The sequence below is a fragment of the Heterodontus francisci genome, chromosome 16 (assembly GCF_036365525.1).
Source record: "Heterodontus francisci isolate sHetFra1 chromosome 16, sHetFra1.hap1, whole genome shotgun sequence".
NCBI lineage: Eukaryota > Metazoa > Chordata > Chondrichthyes > Heterodontiformes > Heterodontidae > Heterodontus > Heterodontus francisci.
Genome location: NC_090386.1, coordinates 74,937,770 through 74,958,396, shown reverse-complemented (window position 1 = coordinate 74,958,396; position 20,627 = coordinate 74,937,770). Strand labels below are relative to the sequence as shown.

At 46.6% G+C, this 20,627-nt stretch overlaps 1 protein-coding gene across 8 annotated transcripts in view; it reads left to right on the top strand.

Moving 5' to 3' along the window:
• LOC137378205 (rho GTPase-activating protein 18-like) overlaps positions 1-20,627 on the top strand; it is a 173,679-nt gene that overhangs the window by 94,645 nt on the left and 58,407 nt on the right. The window lies entirely within an intron of this gene.

Here is a 20,627-nt window from a genome sequence, read left to right as displayed (position 1 = left end):
CCTTTCTGTGGCACTGTTTTTGTGTGTGGGAAAGGTGCCCACCACAGGAAGGCATGAACCTCATTGCAATGTAAAAGCTACAGTCTGATGAAGTTATTAGGACCCGGATATGATTTAACCTCAAAATCGCAGAAGTCCCACCCAGTAGTCACCCTGACAATAAAACCTGGCTGGATTAATGTCTCAAAGCTACTGAAGCATATGAAGGGGCACTCAGTGTAGCTCAGTTGATCATAGGATCATTTTGCTGTCTGGTTTACTAGGAGAATTTCCAGAACACGTCTTTCCTACTTTTCTCGCATTATGGCCCTCAGAAAATTTTGCATGGGTGTTATTATTACTGGTTTCTTCTGGGTGATGAAGCGACAGATGTGATGACATCCCAAGAAAGGGCAACTCATACCATCTCCTTGCGTCAATACCACTATCATAGCCCTGTGAGTCAACACTTTCACTGATCTGTGAGGGAGTAGACAGCAAGTGATTACTTGAAAGCACCTATGTATTCAGTCTACTAATTTGTCCAAATGGACATATATCCCTGCATGTTGGAGCCCAGAACCTGCAAGGCAGCCACTTGAACTTACACCAAAACTGCAAAGCATGCAACATGGATTCCTGTTATGAGGGCCCTGCTGAAGTATTCCTGGAGGTCCACGATAGACTGCAGAGTGCTGATTACATGCAAATTGACACCACACAGACCAGAAGTGGACTTCTCCACACTTTCTCGGCAAACCTTCCAATACCTGGTGCAACTGCTTGTAACACAAGGAGCCTTCTTTTCATGGCTGGGCCCTTGAAGTCCTTACCACTGTTCTCAGCAGAACAAGGAGAGGACCTTGCTTGCTCAGGAACATTGTCCTTTTTCAGGTAATCTTCTGCCATAGCCTCTTGCTGCAGAGAAGGACCTTGAAGGAAGAGAAAAGAGACAAAAGTTAGGATGGCAGATAGAAGTTGGATATTTTAGGGGGACATTCTTCAGACTGTAGCTTGAAGTTGTGAAGGTTGCTGCATATTTGCTAAGGTGAATAAAGTGAATACAAGTAATATGCAGACACTGTGCTGAGGTAAACTGCCAGCCTCTTCTTCTTCAATACTCATGCCTTTGCCTGAGCCACTTATCTCAAAGGCTTCTTGCTGTGCCTGACTGAGGGTGATGATTTTCTCTCCCAGATATTATGTGATGCCTTCTCCTGCAGAAAGAGGGTATGAGATCTAGTGAGTGTCTATTAAAAAGATAAGTGGAAATATATGGGGCTTGTGCATATAGTGCAGGTGTGGACAGGTTTAGAAAAATCAACACAGAAAGAGGATGGGGAGATGATGAATGTAAAGATAAGTGTGTAAGTGTAATGCCGAGGACCATGGAGTAGTTCTGAGAGGAGTTGGTGCTTGTGCAAATGCTAGGATATGAGAAGCGAATGGTGTTGGTGTGTAGTATGAATAGAGAAAAGGAAGAACTGCATATGCTTGGAATGAGAAAGCGAGGCATTGCAATGTTACCTTAAGTTGATTTTATGTTGAAGAATGTGGCGGAGGGAATAATTGAGTACTGGTGGAGAGGGTGAAAGTAGTGCTGTGAGGTACTGTTGACAGAAGTGGAAAAGTGAAGAAGTATCCACCCTTGCATTTCTTGTGAGTTATTGAAGATTTTTCTGCAAACTCCTTTCCCTAGCTACCGACTCCATTCCTCTCCCTGGCAACAGTCTGAGATTAAGCCAGTCTGTTTGCAACCTTGGTGTCACATTTGACCCCGAGATAAGCTTCCGAATCAATATTCGTGCCATTACAAGGACCGCCAATTTCAAGCAGCGTCTTGATTTTAAAATTTCCATCCTTGTTTTCAAATCTCAATGGCCACCCCCCCCGCCCCCCGCCCTCCCTATCTCTGTAATCTCCTCCAGCCCACAGCCCTCCAAGATGTCTGTACCCCTCTAATTCTGGCCTCTTGTGTATCCCTCATTTTAATTGCTCCGCCATTGGTGGCCGCATCTTCAGTTGCCTAAGTCCCAAGTTCTGGAATACCCGCCCTATACGTCTTCGCCTCTCCACCTCACTTTCTTACTTTATGACACTCCTTGAAAACCTATCTCTTTGACCAAGCTTTTGGTCATCTGACCTAATATCTCCTTTTGTGGCATGGGCGTCATACTTTGTTTTATAATATTCCTGTATTGGAACGTTTTAAGATGCTATAGAAATATCAGTTGTTGTTATTGTTCTTGTTGAACCCAGGTCCTGGGGGCACTGACTCTTAGCCACCTCTGTCCAGGCCTGTGTGACAGTGCCCTTAGGCACTGTGGCTGCTGGGGTAGAGTACCTCCCTCCATGCCTTGACGTTGTCTACCAGGTTCTCCAAGAGGCATCAGAAGATGAGGAGACAGAGCATTGACTCATTTTAGGAGCCATGATGTTTTGAATCTTTTCTAGTAAAACAGAATAGGTCTCTTTTATTTGGCTTGCTTCAGCTTTTGACTTAAAATGATTATTTTTAGAATATATATTGTAATAAGAAGCCCTCTGCTTGGTGGATGAGTGAACTTCAAGCCCTCGCTTTTGATTTTCTTGTGGAAGTATAAAAAGATTGTTGAGTATTTGGGCTTCAAAGCAAATTGCGGATACCTCACTGAATGCCGTCTTAATAAGTCAGTATGATACTGTCAAAAACCATTTAAGCTAGACTGCAAATACTACCATGTTGATTTATATATACAAATTTATTTTTAGTAAATTTCTCCATTTCCTCTAGATGAACAGTGTCTAGGTGAACAGGGCGTATTATGTGAATAAAACTGCATGAGATTACTGATCTTGAAGTCGAATATGCAAAATTGTTCTGTGAAGAGAAACACTTTTATCTTCCGCTTCCTGTTTTGTGGATGCAAAACACCTAGTGCAACATATTTTTCTTTTTGGTCGGTGCTTATGCTGGCGTTTTAATTTTAATCTGGTATGTAAAGTAGTCAGACAGCCATTGTTTCCAACCATGCAAGCATCTTTTGGTTTTTTTTTACGAGATGAAAATTAGGCAGGTTCGAAAGTGTCCAGACTGATATCATATTAAACACTAGCATGTAATGATTGTGACAAGATGCCAATGTATAAGGTGATGCTTAGAAAAACTTAAATCAGGTGGCTGATGCATTCACTTTGTCCATTGTGGTTAAATTGTTACTTTTTTTCTGGCACTGACTTTTGGAATTGGTACTCACAGTTCAACCACATTCCTCCACTGTGCCCCAACATGGTTTCTTGCAAATAATTCATGCCTGTCCCTAATTACTTGAAGTGGGATTTTCATCTCAGTGATGCTGAACTTTGAAGCTGCCTTTCCTGTAGGTCTTCAGGCTGCCATCACTTTCCATTTCCTCATGTATGCTTCTTCTGCTGCTGCTTTCCCTGTTAACTGTTACAGACCTTTAAAGGTAATTGAAGGGTCCATATTTTCAATCCTCAAGCTACACAGCTGCACTGTCTCCTTTTTCATCCACTATGTATTTTCTGAACACTGTATACTGAGGTATGTTGCATTAATTGCCATCATTTCAATTTAGCAATGTTTCTGATATTCCCACCTCATCAGAGTTCTCTACTAAACTAACAGCCACTAGATCTGGCATCTTATTTCAAATGCTTTCTAGGGTTCACATATCTTGCCAAATCTGCAAGTAATTGGAGTATATTTTCCAATTATGCACATTCAATTAATGGTGCAAAATGCATATGCACAAGTTCAGCAGATAGTCATATACAGAGCTCTTGCCATCTGCTTCAAAGACATCTGCAACTAACATATAACATAAGGTTGACATTGCCACTGTTCTGTTAAGTCTTCTTCCTTTGCCTTCTTCCAGGAATACTGCAGTACTGTAATGCTGATCTATGAGCAGGGTGCTCTGGAGTGGCATTCTGCATCATCTCCACTTTACTGGCCACCAAACAGGAGGTTTGAATGTTATGCTGCCTTATCATTTGGCCACATTTATCTTGAATCACATATCTTTAATGCCAGGGTTGGGGCCGACCATGACGCATGGCCCTCCTGCCTTGGGCACTATGGCATTGGAAGGATGAATGAGAATGGACAGAGACTGCTTGAGTTGTGTACCTATCATAACCTCTGCATCACCAACTCGTTCTTTCACAATAAACCCTGTCACCAGGTTTCTTGGAGGCACCCAAGATCACGTCGTTGGCACCAGCTGGACCTCATCGTCACAAGGCGAGCCTCTTTAAACAGCGTTCAAACCACACGCATCTTCCACAGTGCGGACAGCGGCACCGACCACTCCCTGGTGTGCAGCAAGGTTAGACTCAAACCAAAGAAGCTGCATCACTCCAAGCAGAAGGGCCACCCGCGCATCAACACGAGCAGAATTTCTTATCCACAGCGGTTACAAAAATTTCTAAATTCACTTGAAAAAGCCCTTCAAAACACTCCCACAGGGGATGCAGAGACCAAGTAGGCCCACATCAGAGACACCATCAATGAGTCACCTATGACCACCTATGGCAAACGCGTGAAGCGGAATGCAGATCAGTTTCAATCTCACTTTGAAGAACTGGAACCTGTCATAGCCGCTAAGTGCATTGCACTGCTGAACTACAAGAAAGCCCCCAGCGAGTTAACATCCGTAGCACTTAAAACAGCCAGAAGCGCCGCACAAAGAACAGCCAGGCGCTGCGCAAATGACTACTGGCAATACCTATGCAGTCATATTCAGCTGGCTTCAGACACCGGAAACATCAGAGGAATGTATGATGGCATTAAGAGAGCTTTTGGGCCAACCATCAAGAAGATCGCCCCCCTCAAATCTAAATCAGGGGACACAATCACTGACCAACGCAAGCAAATGGACCGCTGGGATGAGCACTACCTAGAACTGTACTCCAGGGAGAATGTTGTCACTGAGACTGCCCTCAATGCAGCCCGGCCTCTACCAGTCATGGATGAGCTGGATGTACAGCCAACAAAATCGGAACTCAGTAATGCCATTGATTCTCTAGCCAGCGGTAAAGCCCCTGGGAAGGACGGCATTACCCCTGAAATAATTAAGAGTGCTAAGCCTGCTGTACTCTCAGCACTCTACGAACTGCTTTGCCTGTGCTGGGATGAGGGAGCAGTACCACAGGACATGCGCGATGCCAATATCATCACCCTCTATAAAAACAAAGGTGACCGCGGTGACTGCAACAACTACCGTGGAATCTCCCTGCTCAGCATAGTGGGGAAAGTCTTCGCTCGAGTCGCTTTAAACAGGTGCCAGAAGCTGGCCGAGCGTGTCTACCCTGAGGCACAGTGTGGCTTTCGAGCAGAGAGATCAACCATTGACATGCTGTTCTCCCTTCGTCAGCTACAGGAGAAATGCCGCGAACAACAGATGCCCCTCTACGTTGCTTTCGTTGATCTCACCAAAGCTTTGACCTCGTCAGTAGACGTGGTCTCTTCAGACTACTAGAAAAGATCGGATGTCCACCAAAGCTACTAAGTATCATCACCTCATTCCATGACAATATGAAAGGCACAATTCAGCATAGCGGTGCCTCATCAGACCCCTTTCCTATCCTGAGTGGCGTGAAACAGGGCTGTGTTTTCGCACCTACACTGTTTGGGATTTTCTTCTCCCTGCTGCTCTCACATGCGTTCAAGTCTTCAGAAGAAGGAATTTTCCTCCACGCAAGATCAGGTGGCAGGTCGTTCAACCTTGCCCGTCTAAGAGCGAAGACCAAAGTACGGAAAGTCCTCATCAGGGAACTTCTCTTTGCTGACGATGCTGCATTAACATCTCACACTGAAGAGTGTCTGCAGAATATCATCGACAGGTTTGCGGCTGCCTGCAACGAATCTGGCCTAACCATCAGCCTCAAGAAAACGAAAATCATGGGACAGGACGTCAGAAATGCTCCATCCATCAATATCGGCGACCACGCTCTGGAAGTGGTTCAAGAGTTCACCTACCTAGGCTCAACTATCACCAGTAACCTGTCTCTCGATGCAGAAATCAACAAGCGCATGGGAAAGGCTTCCACTGCTATGTCCACACTGGCCAAGAGAGTGTGGGAAAATGGCGCACTGACACGGAACACAAAAGTCCGAGTGTATCAAGCCTGTGTCCTCAGTACCTTGCTCTACGGCAGTGAGGCCTGGACAGCGTATGTTAGCCAAGAGCGACGTCTCAATTCATTCCATCTTCGCTGCCTTCGGAGAATCCTTGGCATCAGGTGGCAGGACCGTATCTCCAACACAGAAGTCCTCGAGGCGGCCAACATCCCCAGCATATGCACCCTACTGAGTCAGCGACGCTTGAGATGGCTTGGCCATGTGAGCCGCATGGAAGATGGCAGGATCCCCAAGGACACATTGTATAGCGAGCTCGTCACTGGTATCAGACCCACCGGCCGTCCATGTCACCGCTTTAAAGACATCTGCAAATGCGACATGAAGTCCTGTGACATTGATCACAAGTCGTGGGAATCAGTTGCCAGCGATCGCTAGAGCTGGAGGGCAGCCATAAAGGCGGGGCTAAAGTGTGGCGAGTTGAAGAGACTTAGCAGTCGGCAGGAAAAAAGACAGAAGCGCAAGGGGAGAGCCAACTGCGAAACAGCCCTGACAATCAATTTTACTGCAGCACCTGTGGAAGAGTCTGTCACTCTAGTATTGGCCTTTATAACCACTCCAGGCGCTGCTCCACAAACCACTGACCACCTCCAGGTGCTTACCCATTGTCTCCCGAGACAAGGATGCCAAAGAAGAAGAAAGAAGAAGAATTGTGGCAGTCACTTGGGTATGTTAAAGAAGGCTACACTTTAATTCCCATTTGCAACCATTTCCCTTCAGGTGGTCAGATCTCTTCATTATCACTCTATAAACGACATCATGGGGTCACCATCATCACAAGTCCCACAATAATTTAAGAAGAAGGTCCATCACCTGTGGGTATTTAGGGATGGACAATACATGCATCTTTGCCAGAACCACCACAACCTGAGAACAAATTAAAAAGCATTCTCATTAAAAGTACCCTTCACGGCTTGAATGCAGACCTTTAAGAAAGGCCCCAGCTTTGAACTATAATCTCTGTTAAGTTAACTGATCTCAGCCAGGACAAGATGTGAGTGAGTTTGAGGACTGCAGTTTCCCATGCCCTTCTGGTGAGCTCTTGGTGGCAGGTCCAATATGGGTCAGGAACTGATCACATTAAGCAAGTGAAGCTGACCCTGCAAATCCAACAGGGTTATTGAACTAACAGTTGGGCATGTAATAATGTACTGTATGGCTAATGCCTGTTGGGTGGCAATGAGAAAAAAAATCTATTCTGGTGTGTATGTTTTTGGTATAGAATCAGTTTCTTGTACTGTCTTTTACAATGCTATCAGCATTAATTGACAAGAGATTTTTGCTGATTGAAGCTTTTTATTTCCCCTCAATATCTTTTCCTTCCCTCCCCAATTAAAATAAACTGCCTAGTGTGATCCTGACTGAACTTTGTAAACTCAATGTGAACTTGGGTTCAAACCTGGGACCTTCCTAATCTGTATGGCTCAGTACACCTCCCCACAGTGCATTTGCTTACAATGCTATTATAATAATGGGTGGGTGTGGGAGAGCGCCTGGAGAGGACAAGATTCTTCATTTATTTTTAGCTGCAGTGACAGCTATGACAATGCTTTATAAATACAAGTCAATTACCATGAAACTAACTTCTTGATAGCAATGCTTTTAAACACAGCCCCCCCACCAAATTCTCAGATGTCACATTGCTAAAGAATCACTCATTATACAGGTTGGTTGGTATGTTTGCAATTTAGAGTAGTCTTTTCGTCACTCATTCACTGTGTTCCAGTGTGTGCTTGTCAAACAGGTATTTTCCCATGCCAATCGCAGCTGTTTCGAGTTGGTGATGTGAGCTCCAAATGACTTGATCATCTTAGAGATTTAAATGAGACTCTAATTTGAAGCTGTTACCTTCCATGAAGGGAATTTTGATTGATGTTAAGCTACAGTGAACACATTAATTTTGGGGAAAAAGCTTTAATTTTTTATTCAAGCCATTTTAACCTGAACTTCCAGTAATCTAATTATCATGTTGTAAGATCTATATTGGCCCTTCTCCTAGCATCCTATCCCTTAGTTCTGCACAACCACCCCCCACCTCCCCTGTTACTTATGGAAGATGTTAGCGTCTTCAGTTCCAAATCAAAGTAGGCAGGCAAAAGTAAATTGATCCACATATCTAAATTAGTGAATGTTTGGACCAAACCAGACTAATTAGACAAAGGTGCTCAGAGCCTCTGTGAGTACCCTGACTACTCTTCCATCTTTGCTGAGCAAATTACTAATTGAGTTTTGTTATTATCTTCATAAGGTCCTAAAATATATCCTGTGAGTGCATACATAATACTGTACTATTCATTGCAGTGGATATTTCATGTTGTAAGTTGTAAATCCCAATCATGGTCAGAAGGCAAATATAATAATGGTTAAGATCAGGTTTCCCCCTATCTTTCCAGTATCTTCTTGATGAGATAGTTTGTACCTTCACCCTCACCACTTCATGGAATTGCTCCAACCATAACAGATTACTCGGGTATCTAACAGGACTGAAGTTTATAGTGTATTCGCACAATACATGTGTACATGGTGGGACAAAGTATATTCAGGAACTTATTTTTAAAATAAATCTCATTTGAAATTATTTATTTTTATGGTGCAAGATGTTAAAACTGGCCAATATAATTAATAGGGGCATTGGCATTACTGTGTTATATGGCTGGGAAGATCTTCTCAATTCGATCAATTCTTCCAGGTTTATTACATTATGCATTCCTAATTGATTTCTTGCAACATTGCACAAGAGGGGTTAAGACCAGGTGCAGTATTCAAGCAAAACCGGGTCAGAGAATGTGGGGATAAATTAGACTTAAACAGGGTTGAGGAGGCAGATTGGAGCGTGGAAGATGTATTGGAATATGGGGGAAGGAATGAAGGAAGGAAGGTGAAAGGAGAATGGGAATAGCAATGGGGCATGTGGAGAGGAGAGGGAATAACAGAAGGCAGAGAAATTACCTCAGTGAGGGAGTGGTTAGGAAATCCAGAAACAGTCACAGAGGGGAGTGGTTGGCAAAAAGGCTGTGGGGAAGGAGAATATGTTTGTGCATTTTAATTTCATTGGTTTCTGCATTCAACTACTGATCCTCCTGCAGGCCCGTTAGTTTCATCTCGAGACAGTGGGGAAAAATGTTGGTTATTGAGGTGAGCTGCACTTTTCCCTCTTCATGTCCTTGCTTTTCTTCTCAGTAGAGGGTCCCAATTTTTTGTTACATATCTATCTCAATGGCTACTGGCAAGTTGTCTAAATTGGGGAGGGGGCCATTCCTACTTTCTTTTTACATGCCCATGAAGAAATCACTGAGTGAAGTGGCATTTGTGGAACTGCATATGCATTATACAGCACCTTTCATGATCTCAGGATGCCTCAAAGTGCTTTGCAGCCAATGAAATACTTTTGAAGTGTCGTCATAATAATATAGGGAAAATGTAATGGCTGGAATTTTACGGTGGGCGGACGGGAGCCGGCCTCCACATAAAAGTTGGTGGCGAACCCTCTTCCGCCTCGCCTGGGGGTCCATTCCATATTTTACAGGTGCCCAGGCTTTAATTGTTCCGAGGCGAGACTTCCACCCGCTTGAGGGAGGAAGTCCTGCCTCATTGAGCTGCCGGTCAATCAGCAGGCTGGCAACTCTTAGTCCCAGCAGCATCACCAGGAGTGGTGGCCACTGCTGGGAATGCAGCCCAGCCGAAGATCGAAGATGACGTGGACCCCAGAGGAAAGGTAAGTTTTGGTTGCCTCGCCAGGGGTAATTGGTCAGACCCCGGCGAGGCAAGGGTGGTTGGTTGGGGGGAAGGGGGCATGTTGGGTGCTGGGGGTGGTTGGGGTAGTGGGGGCGGCTCTCCATTGGGCACCCTGTGCCCGATAAGCAGTGCGCCCCTTGGGACGATCAGCAGCCGCCTGGTTTTCCTAGGCGGCTTTTCCCAGCTCCAGGATACCCGCTTGCCACACGTAAAATCCGCATGGAGGCGGGTGAAGGCCCTTAAGTGGCCGTTAAGTGACCACTTAAGGGTCTTGATTAGCCTGGAGTGGGCCGGTTTTGCGCTGCCCCACGTCAAGGGTGGCGGAGGTGGGAGTGGACCAGGAAAGCCTCCCGGAGCCTCCCGCTCCATTTTATGCTAGCCCCCGCCACCATCCCGCTCGTTGGGGTGGCATAAAATTCCTGTCGATAGCACATTTGCACACAGCAATGTCCCACAAATGGCAATGTGAATAATGAGCAGTAATCTGTTTTGGTGATGTTGAGGGATAAATATTGCTCAGGTCACTGGGAGAACTTTCCAGTTCTTTGAATGGGATCTTTTCCATTCACCTGAGCGAGCAGATGAGGGCTTTGTTAAAGCCTCAAGCGAAAGATAGCACTTCCAATAATGCAATAAACCCTCCCATACTGCACTGATGTGCCATCTAAACTATATGCTCAATGTCTGGAGTGGGGCTTGAACCCGTAAGTTTTCGAATGAGAGTTGCGAGTGAAGGCTAACATTATTTACCACCATAAAGGTTAAGCCACATTATTGTCCCTGGCTTGAGGGAATGGAGAAATTCCAGGAAAAGAAGAAGTGCAAATAGCTATGTGGGCAGCAAGAGTTATTTAATAGATGTGGACTTTGTGCAACGCTGCTGGTTTCAACTCAGTAGGAGTGTCAATAAATTCCATGGGTTTAAGAAATAATCAAGGAGCAGTGAAGCTGTGCTTCTATTGCCTATACTTTAATTATTACTTATTTCTGGAGGCAAAAAATAGTGAATTTGAAAAGACTTACAGATCATCTTAAAGATTCAGTCTCCTTGAGAAATGGTACATTAGCTATATATTTCTTGCATGTAAAGTTGCATTAAATATTTCCTGTTACAGTGTCAACCAACAGGCGTAAAGAACACTGCTTGGAATCTTGCGACCAACTACAGTTTTTTATATACATATAGATATATAGCTACAAAATAATTCTACTCCTAAGAAATTCTCGGAGAGTGCCTCAGTTCATATCAGTAGATAGTTGAAGTTGTCACGTTGGTTGAAACATATTTCTATGTTTGATAGTAATTACTGTACAGCATTTCTATTGGAGTAAATCATTGTATTTTTAAATTTGAGCATTTTAAAATTGATGCGCTGAGCTCTTGCAATTCTGCAGTTTTGTAGCCACTAGTGGGGAGAAATGCTGAACATGCCACCGCCTGGGCGGATGCCTTACTTGATAAAGGTAACGGCCAGGGCAGAAGGATTCCAAGTGGCTCAAGTGACCATCATGTTCTGGACCAAAGGCGTGTCACACCATATTGCGTGGGCTATGATTGTTGGTATACCAGGTATGAATAAAATAGCAAGGGAAGGAGGGTCCCTTCAAGCTTTAGTCGGCAACCCACCTAGGAGAGGGAAACCCTGAATCCAAACCTATTGTTTGGAGACCTCGTTGCCACCGTCCCAGTTCACTGGGCCACGACAGATGAGCTCCAGGCTTAAAGAGTGGGGTCAGTCAGCGCAAACTGTACTCCACCTTAAAGCACACTGAGCAGGCAGGAAGGAAATCCATCCACCCCAACTATAACTCAACAAGTAAGTCCTGCAGCGACGGGAAAGGGGTGAAAACAGCAGGTGCAAGATGGTACTGGCAGCCACAGTTGACACTGTCCGACTGCACATTTCAGCATTTTCTGTCTTTTATTTGATATAGTAAATACGACTTAAACAAATATATTGTCAAACAGTGCCTACGCCTTTCCCTGAGGCTGGACTTCATTGTATACAATGATTGCTATGGGTGTTGAAAACCTACCTTCTCTTACCTCTGGTGAAAGGTAATCAATCTAAAATGTAAACTCTTTCTCCTCAACAAATGTTGCCTGACCTGCTGAGTGTGTCCAGCATTTTCTGTTTTTATTTTAGATTTCAAGTATCTGCAGTATTTTGCTTTTGTCCTCTTAACTCCTGTTTATTACCTATTCCCATTGTCTCGTTGACTGGCAAATTTAATTGACAATATCTTCTCTTCTTTGGCCTCCTTGTCTCGAGAGACAATGGGTAAGAGCCTAGAGGTGGTTAGTGGTTTGTGGAGCAGTGCCTGGAGTGGCTATAAAGGCCAATTCTAGAGTGGCAGACTCTTCCACACGCGCTGCAGATAAAATTGGTTGTCGGGGCTGTTACACAGTTGGCTCTCTGCTTGCACTTCTGTCTTTTTTCCTGCCAACTGCTAAGTCTCTTCGACTCACCACTCTTTAGCCCCGCCTTTATGGCTGCCCGCCAGCTCTGGCGATTACTAGCAACTGACTCCCACGACTTGTGATCAATGTCACAGGACTTCATGTCACATTTGCAGGCATCTTTAAAGCGGAGACACGGACGGCCGGTGGGTCTGATACCAGTGACGTGCTCACTGTACAGTGTCTCCTTGGGGATCCTGCCATCTTCCATGCGGATCACATGGCCAAGCCATCTCAAGCGCCGCTGGCTCAGTAGGGTGTATATGCTGGGGATGTTGGCTGCCTCGAGGACTTCTGCGTTGGAGATACGGTCCTGCCACCTGATGCCAAGGATTCTCCGGAGGCAGTGAAGATGGAATGAATTGAGACGTCGCTCTTGGCTGATATACGTTGTCCAGGCCTAGCTGCTGTAGAACAAGGTACTGAGGGCACAGGCTTGAAACACTCGGACTTTTGTGTTCCGTGTCAGTGCGCCATTTTCCCACACCCTCTTGGCCAGTCTGGACATAGCAGCGGATGCGCTTGTTGATTTCTGCATCGAGAGACAGGTTACTGGTGATAGTTGAGCCTAGATAGGTGAACTCTTGAACCACTTCCAGAGCTTGGTCGCCGATATTGATGGATGGAGCATTTCTGACGTCCTGTCCCATGATGTTCGTTTTCTTGAGGCTGATGATTAGGCCAAATTCGTTGCAGGCAACCGCAGTCCTGTCGATGAGTCTCTGCAGACACTCTGACGATATGCTGTTCCATATATTGCCATTATTTTCTTGTAGCCTGGCATGATGAAATGCTGAGAAGTAATAAGTTGTTGTCTAATAGCCACACTGCCTGTAATTTACTGCTTTGTCATGCTAGATTTGCATGTTTAGAAGTTCCTTCATTTATTTGGAAAGCCAAATATTATTTCCTGTTTCCATCTGTTCTGTTTTGGTAGAATTCTTTCCCCCTGTATTTCTGATCCTCCCTCATTATATTTATATACCTGATGATCTGAACTTATCCCTAGAGAATGTGAAAGAACAGTTTGGGCTACAGTTTTTGTTCTTTTTCCTTCTCAAAGAAATTGTTTTCCCTTTGAAGATGATGTTACTTGATACTCGGGATATGCTGTGTGGGGAATCACTGAGAAAAATTCCCATCTTGCTACTTACTGATCTGTTACACCAAGCTACTACTGAGTAGCTTTTATGTGAAAAAAAAAAGCTTCTGTTTTGAGGCTCTTTCCTTCAGCAAAGACATGTGCAGGGTGGATTGGAATACAGGCTTTACCATGACTCCTGTCAATACCACTTAGGCTGAGAGGAGCTGTGCTTACGTAAGTAGCTTGTCTCAGTTGCTTAACTTCTACAGGTTGAACATTCCAGTAAAATCTCATTCAAGGTATTTGACTCATGATTCCTGGGTGGAAACGTTATGTGACAATATCCTTTATCTCCCTGAACTATTTGTTGTTTTGCAAGAAGTATACTTTGTGTCCGAGTAACGAGGCCACACTTCAGCACTTTGCACAGGGGTAAAGGAGATGCATATTATACAGGAGGGGGGGAATCTCCAGCGCTTCACATCACCACCAGCATTCAGATCACTATAGGACAATGATGGGAGCTGATGAAATGTTTTATTACCTGCACCCCCTTCCTCCACCCCCTCCCCGACACGCTCCCCCCCTCCCAGTTCACCCCCCTCGCATCCCCTTCCACCATTCCCCTCACACCCCCTTCCCAGCTCTCCCCTCGCACCATCTTCCCAGCTCACCCTCGCACCCCCTTCCCTCCACCCCTTCCCACCGCACCCCTCCCCCTCGCAACCCCTTTCCCCTCCCCCCCCCACTGCATGCCCTTCCCCCCACCTCTTCCCACCGGCATCCACCTATCCTTGAGCAGGGGCCCTAACAACCCCACCACCTTGTGGGCGTCTCGGGAGAGACCAAGCCTAAGGGAGTAGACCGTAACAGAAAATCCGGAGCGGAACCCCGAAGGCGGTCATGTGTCACCTTTGGCAAGTTTCCGGCAGTTCCTGCCGTGTCGTGCTCTGCACTCCTTTGGACCCCACCAGGAAGGCCAAGAGGGGGGTTTTGACGCTTGGGCAACTCACAACCTCCATACATCCGCCCAGGCATGCGCCATAGAGAGGTCACTCCATAGTCGCCTCACAGCGACCAAAACAATACGGAAGGCAGCAGTTACGGGTTATAAGTCCAGCCCAGGTGGCGGAGAGATTGGGCGCCACGGGTTGCCTTTGTCGGTGGGAGAGGTCATCGCATCTCACTGGACAGTGACCGCCCGCCTCAAACCGGGCAGCCCCCGGTCAGTAAGGTTCTGTCCCGCCACAGTCCACCTGCTTCAATGGGTGCTTGGAGCTCAGGGTCATTGCCCAATAAGTGGACTGTAACACCGCACCAAACAGCACAACAGAAAAAGGAAAGAAGGTACTAGCCCTTCGTTTTGCAAGCTGGAACATCAGAACTAAGTGTCCTGACCTGTCGGAAGACCTTACACAAATCAACGATTCTCGGTGGACTGCCATCATTAACAACGAGCTCAGTAGACTCAATGTGGACATTGCAGCACTTCAGGAGACACGCCTCCCTGTGAGCGGATCTCTAAGAGAGCAAGACTACATCTTCTTATGGCAAGGTAGGGATCCTGAAGAACCAAGACAGCATGGAGTGGGATTCGCCATCAGAAACTCTTTGCTCAGCATGATAGAGCCACCCTCAAATGTCTCAGAACGCATACTGTCCATCCGACTGTTCACCGCCTCTGGTCCAGTACACCTACTCAGCATCTATGCCCCAACACTCTGCTCCCCACCTGAAGATAAAGACCAGTTCTACGAGGAACTCCATAATATCATTAGTAGCATCCCCAATACCGAACACCTGCTGGGGGACTTTAATGCCAGGGTTGGGGCCGACCATGACTCATGGCCCTCCTGCTTTGGGTGCTATGGCATTGGAAGGATGATTGAGACAGGACAGAGACTGCTTGAGTTGTGTACCTATCATAACCTCTGCATCACCAACTCGTTCTTTCCTACTAAACCTTGTCACCAGGTTTCTTGGAGGCACCCAAGATCACGTCGTTGGCACCAGCTGGACCTCATCGTTACAAGGTGAGCCTCTTTAAACAGCGCTCAAATCACACGCAGCTTCCACAGTGCGGACTGCGACACCGACCACTCCCTGGTGTGCAGCAAGGTTAGACTCAAACCAAAGAAGCTGCATCACTCCAAGCAGAAGGACTGCCCGCGCATCAACACGAGCAGAATTTCTCATCCACAGCTGTTACATAAGTTTCTAAATTCACTTGAAAAAGCCCTTCAAAACACTCCTACAGGGGATGCAGAGACCAAGTGGGCCCACATCAGAGACGCCATCTATAACTCAGCAATGACCACCTATGGCAAACGTGAAAAGTGGAATGCAGACCGGTTTCAATCTCACTTTGAAGAGCTGGAACCTGTCATAGCCGCTAAGCGCAATGCACTGCTGAACTACAAGAAATCCCCCAGCGAGTTAACATCCGTAACACTTAAAGCAGCCAGAAGCGCTGCACAAAGAACTGACAGGCGCTGCGCAAATGACTACTGGCAACACCTATGCAGTCATATTCAGCTGGCCTCTGACACCGGAAACATCAGAGGAATGTATGATGGCATTAAGAGAGCTTTTGGGCCAACCATCAAGAAGATCGCCCCCCTCAAATCTAAATCAGGGGACACAATCACTGACCAACGCAAGGAAATGGACCGCTGGGTGGAGCACTACCTAGAACTGTACTCCAGGGAAAATGTCACTGAGACCGCCCTCAATGCAGCCCAGTCTCTGCCAGTCATGGATGAGCTGGATGTACAGCCAACAAAATTGGAACTCAGTGATGCCATTGATTCTCTCGCCAGCGGAAAAGCCCCTGGGAAGGACGGCATTACCCTTGCAATAATCAAGAGTGCCAAGCCTACTATACTTTCAGCACTCTATGAACTGCTTTGCCTATGCTGGGACGAGGGAGCAGTACCACAGGACATGCGCGATGCCAATATCATCACCCTGTATAAGAACCAGGGTGACCGCGGTGACTGCAACAACCACCGTGGAATCTCCCTGCACAACATAGTGGGGAAAGTCTTCACTCGAGTCACTTTAAACAGGCTCCAGAAGCTGGCTGAGCGTGTCTACCCCGAGGCACAGTGCGGCTTTCGAGCAGAGAGATCCACCATTGACATGCTGTTCTCCCTTCGCCAGCTACAGGAGAAATGCCATGGACAACAGATGCCCCTCTACGTTGCTTTCATTGATCTCACCAAAGCCTTTGACCTCGTAAGCAGATGTGGTCTCTTCAGACTACTAGCAAAGATCGGATGTCCACCAAAGCTACTAAGTAAGATCACCTCATTCCATGACAATATGAAAGGCACAATTCAGCATCGCGGCGCATCATCAGACCCCTTTCCTATCCTGAATGGCGTGAAACAGGGCTGCGTTCTCGCACCTACACTTTTTGGGATCTTCTTCTCCCTGCTGCTTTCGCATGCGTTCAAGTCTTCAGAAGAAGGAATTTTTCTCCACACAAGATCAGGTGGCAGGTTGTTCAACCTTGTCTAAGAGCGAAGACCAAATTACGGAAAGTCCTCATCAGGGAACTTCTCTTTACTGAGGATGCTGCATTAACATCTCACACTGAAGAGTGTCTGCAGAGACTCATCAACAGGATTGTGGCTGCCTGCAACGTATTTGGCCTAACCATCAGCCTCAAGAAAGCGAACATCATGGGACAGGATGTCAGAAATGCCCCATCCATCAATATCAGCGACCACGCTCTGGAAGCGGTTCAAGAGTTCATCTACCTGGGCTCAACTGTCACCAGTAACTTGTCACTCGATGCAGAAATCAACAAGCACATGGGAAAGGCTTCCACTGCTATGTCCAGACTGGCCAAGAGAGTGTGGCAAAATGGCACACTGACACGGAACACAAAAGTCCGCGTGTATCAAGCCTGTGTCCTCAGTACCTTGCCCTACGGCAGCGAGTCCTGGACAACGTACGTCAGCCAAGAGTGATGTCTCAATTCATTACATCTTCGCTGCCTCCAGAGAATCCTTGGCATCAGGTGGCAGGACCGTACTTCCAATGCAGAAGTCCTCGAGGCATCCAATATCCCCAGCATATACACCCTACTGAGCCAGCAGCGCTTGAGATGGCTTGGCCATGTGATCCGCATGGAAGATGGCAGGCTCTCCAAGGACACATTGTACAGTGAGCTCGTCACTGGTATCAGATCCACTGGCCATCCATGTCACCGCTTTAAAGATGCCTGCAAACGCGACATGACATCCTGTGACATTGATCACAAGTCGTGGGAGTCAGTTGCCAGTGATCGCCAGAGCTGGCGGGCAGCCATAAAGGCGGGGCTAAAGTGTGGCGAGTCGAAGAGACATAGTATTTGGCAGGAAAAAAGACAGAAGCGCAAGGAGAGAGCCAACTGTGTTACAGCCCCGACAACCAATTTTATCTGCAGCACCCAAGAATCTGTCACTCTAGAATTGGCCTTTATAGCCACTCCAGGTGCTGCTTCACAAACCACTGACCACCTCCAGGCGCTTACCCATTGTCTCTCGAGACAAGGAGGCCAAAGAAGAAGCAGAATACGAGAGTATGCTCCTGGCAGGCAGCATGTCAGAATCCATGAGGAAAGACATCATCACCCTCACCTACAAGCGGAAGGGGGAGAGGGCGGAAATCAGAAATTGGCAGCCCATCTCACTGCTTAATGTTGACTACAAGATTCTGTCCAAAGTCATTGCCAGTCGAGTCAAGTCTGCTCTGGAGTTGGTGATGCATCCTGACCAGACCTGCACTGTACCCGGCAGGAAGATCTCTGATAGTCTCGCGCTGCTCAGGATACAATTGTCTCTGTATGGGACAGGAGGGTCGACACCTGCCTCATCAGCTTGGACCAGGAGAAGGCTTTTGACAGGATATCGCACGCCTACATGATGGACATGCTCTCCAAAATGGGGTTAGGGGAGGGAATCTGCAATTGGATCAAACTGCTCTACACAAACATCAGTAGTGCAGTCTCAACCAATGGATGGGAATCAGAAAGTTTCCCGATCCAATCTGGAGTCAGACAGGGTTGTCCTCTCTCCCCTGTCTTGTTTGTTTGCTGTATCGAACTTTTTGCTGAGTCCATTAGGAAGGATGCGGGCATAAGAGGGGTGACAATCCCAGGCAGTGGAGGCACTGAGGTTAAAACCTCCTTGTACGTGGACAACGTCGCCGTCTTCTGCACCGATCCGCTGTCTGTTCGCAGACTGATGAGCATCTGCGACCAGTTCGAACTGGCTTCGGGAGCCAAAGTCAACCACGGCAAGAATGAGGCCATGTTCTTTGAGAACTGGGCCGACCAATCCTTTGTCCCTGCCACCGTCAGGTCAGGCTTCCTGAAGGTGCTGGGGATATGGTTTGGAAGTGCTGGGGCGTGCGCCAAAACCTGGAAGGAACGAGTAGTCAGGGCACATCATAAACTGAGCATGTTGGAGCAGCGATCTCTCTCCATTATGGGTAAGAACCTGGTCATCGGGTGCGAGGCGTTCACGTTGTTGCTGTATGTGGCGCCAGTCTGGCCCATACCCCACTCCTGCACTGTGGCGGTCACCCGAGCCATTTTCCACTTTATCTGGAGGGACACGATGTTCAAACCTCTGGATAAAGGCGGGAAAAATGTACCCAGCGTTGCCCTCATCCTTTGTGTGCGGCTGCATCAAGCTGTGCGTAGAGCCCCAGTACGCAAACACCAAGTGTCACTACGTGCTGTGGTTCTATCTGTCCCCGGTGTTGCGAAGGATGGGTCTGGTCACATTGCCGCGTAACGCTCCATCCAGTTGGACCGTGCCGTACCACCTATCATTCGTGGGAAAGTTTCTGCGGGAAAACACCTTTGACCACCAATCCATCAGGCAGTGGTCTGCAGGGAATGTCCTCCAGGCCCTGCGGGAAAAGGAGATGGTGTATCCGGTCGGATGGTTCCCTGAGCAGACTGCCAAAGTAATTTGGCAGGATGCCTCATCACTGCAACTTTCAAACAAGCAGCAAGACGTAGCTTGGCTGGTGGTAAAAAGGGCCCTCCCCGTCAGATCCTTCCTGCACGCCCGGAGTCTTTCCCCCTCCACATGCTGCCCTCGAGGTGGCTGCAGTGGGGAAGAGACAGTTGCCCACCTCCTTCTGGAATGTGTCTTTGCAAAGTAGGTGTGGAAAGAGATGCAGTGGTTTTTGTCAAGGTTCATCCCAAGCAGCTCTGTAACACAGGAGTATGTGCTTTACAGGCTGTTCCCAGGGACACATTCTGAGATAAACATCAACTGCTGCTGGAGGGCTATCAATTCGGTGAAAGACGCTCTTTGGTCTGCCTGAAACTTGCTGATCTTCCAGCGAAAAGAGTTGTCCACAACGGGGTGTTGCAGACTGGCACATTCCCAGGTCCAGGACTACGTGCTGAGGGATGCACTAAAGCTTGGGGCAGCTGCTGCAAAGACTCAATGGGGAAAGACCTCTGTATAAGGTCCTCCCACCAAAGTGAACTGAGGGGCTGGACCCATGGGAAACCCCTCGGGCTGTATACACCAAATATAAGTTTGCTGTAAAATGTACATGGCATGTAAAATGGAATGGAAGGGTTGTGAGGCAACTCATTTCTGTATCAAAGAAAACTGATTTCCTTTGCACTTTTTGGAATGTCAACTTGGTGCTGTTTTGAACTGTTTTGTAATGCATTTTTTTAAAACAGATTTTTATGAATAAAGTATATTTTGGGAAAAAAAATTGACTCATGGTTGCAGACATGGAACTGGGAGAGCCAACTTCAAGCATTTGGTCATCTCGTAACTCCAGTAAAAACATTCATAAGATCAGCAAGATATCAAACAATATTCAAATAGAATAAGGGATAAGAAGGAAACTGTTTATTGGGGTATGATAGAGTAACAATACCATAAAATGTTGGAATGCATTCGCTGATAAAGAACTGGAGAATGAAATGATCTGCAATTTCCTTATCTGGTCCAATGGAACAAATGCAAATTGTTGGGGGTGGGGGGGGGGGGCAGTGAATTAACTGTATAGAATCATAAAGTAAATTAAGATTGAATCATATAAGTTAACCAAAATTCATTGCACTTTAACATCTTGGTCAGTGCATGTTAACATTCTGTTTCATTCCATTGCTCTTAGATATGGTCATCAAGTTTTTAAATGGCAGTGATGGAAATTAGAATCCTATTTCATGCAAATTAAATCTGAAACATGGATAA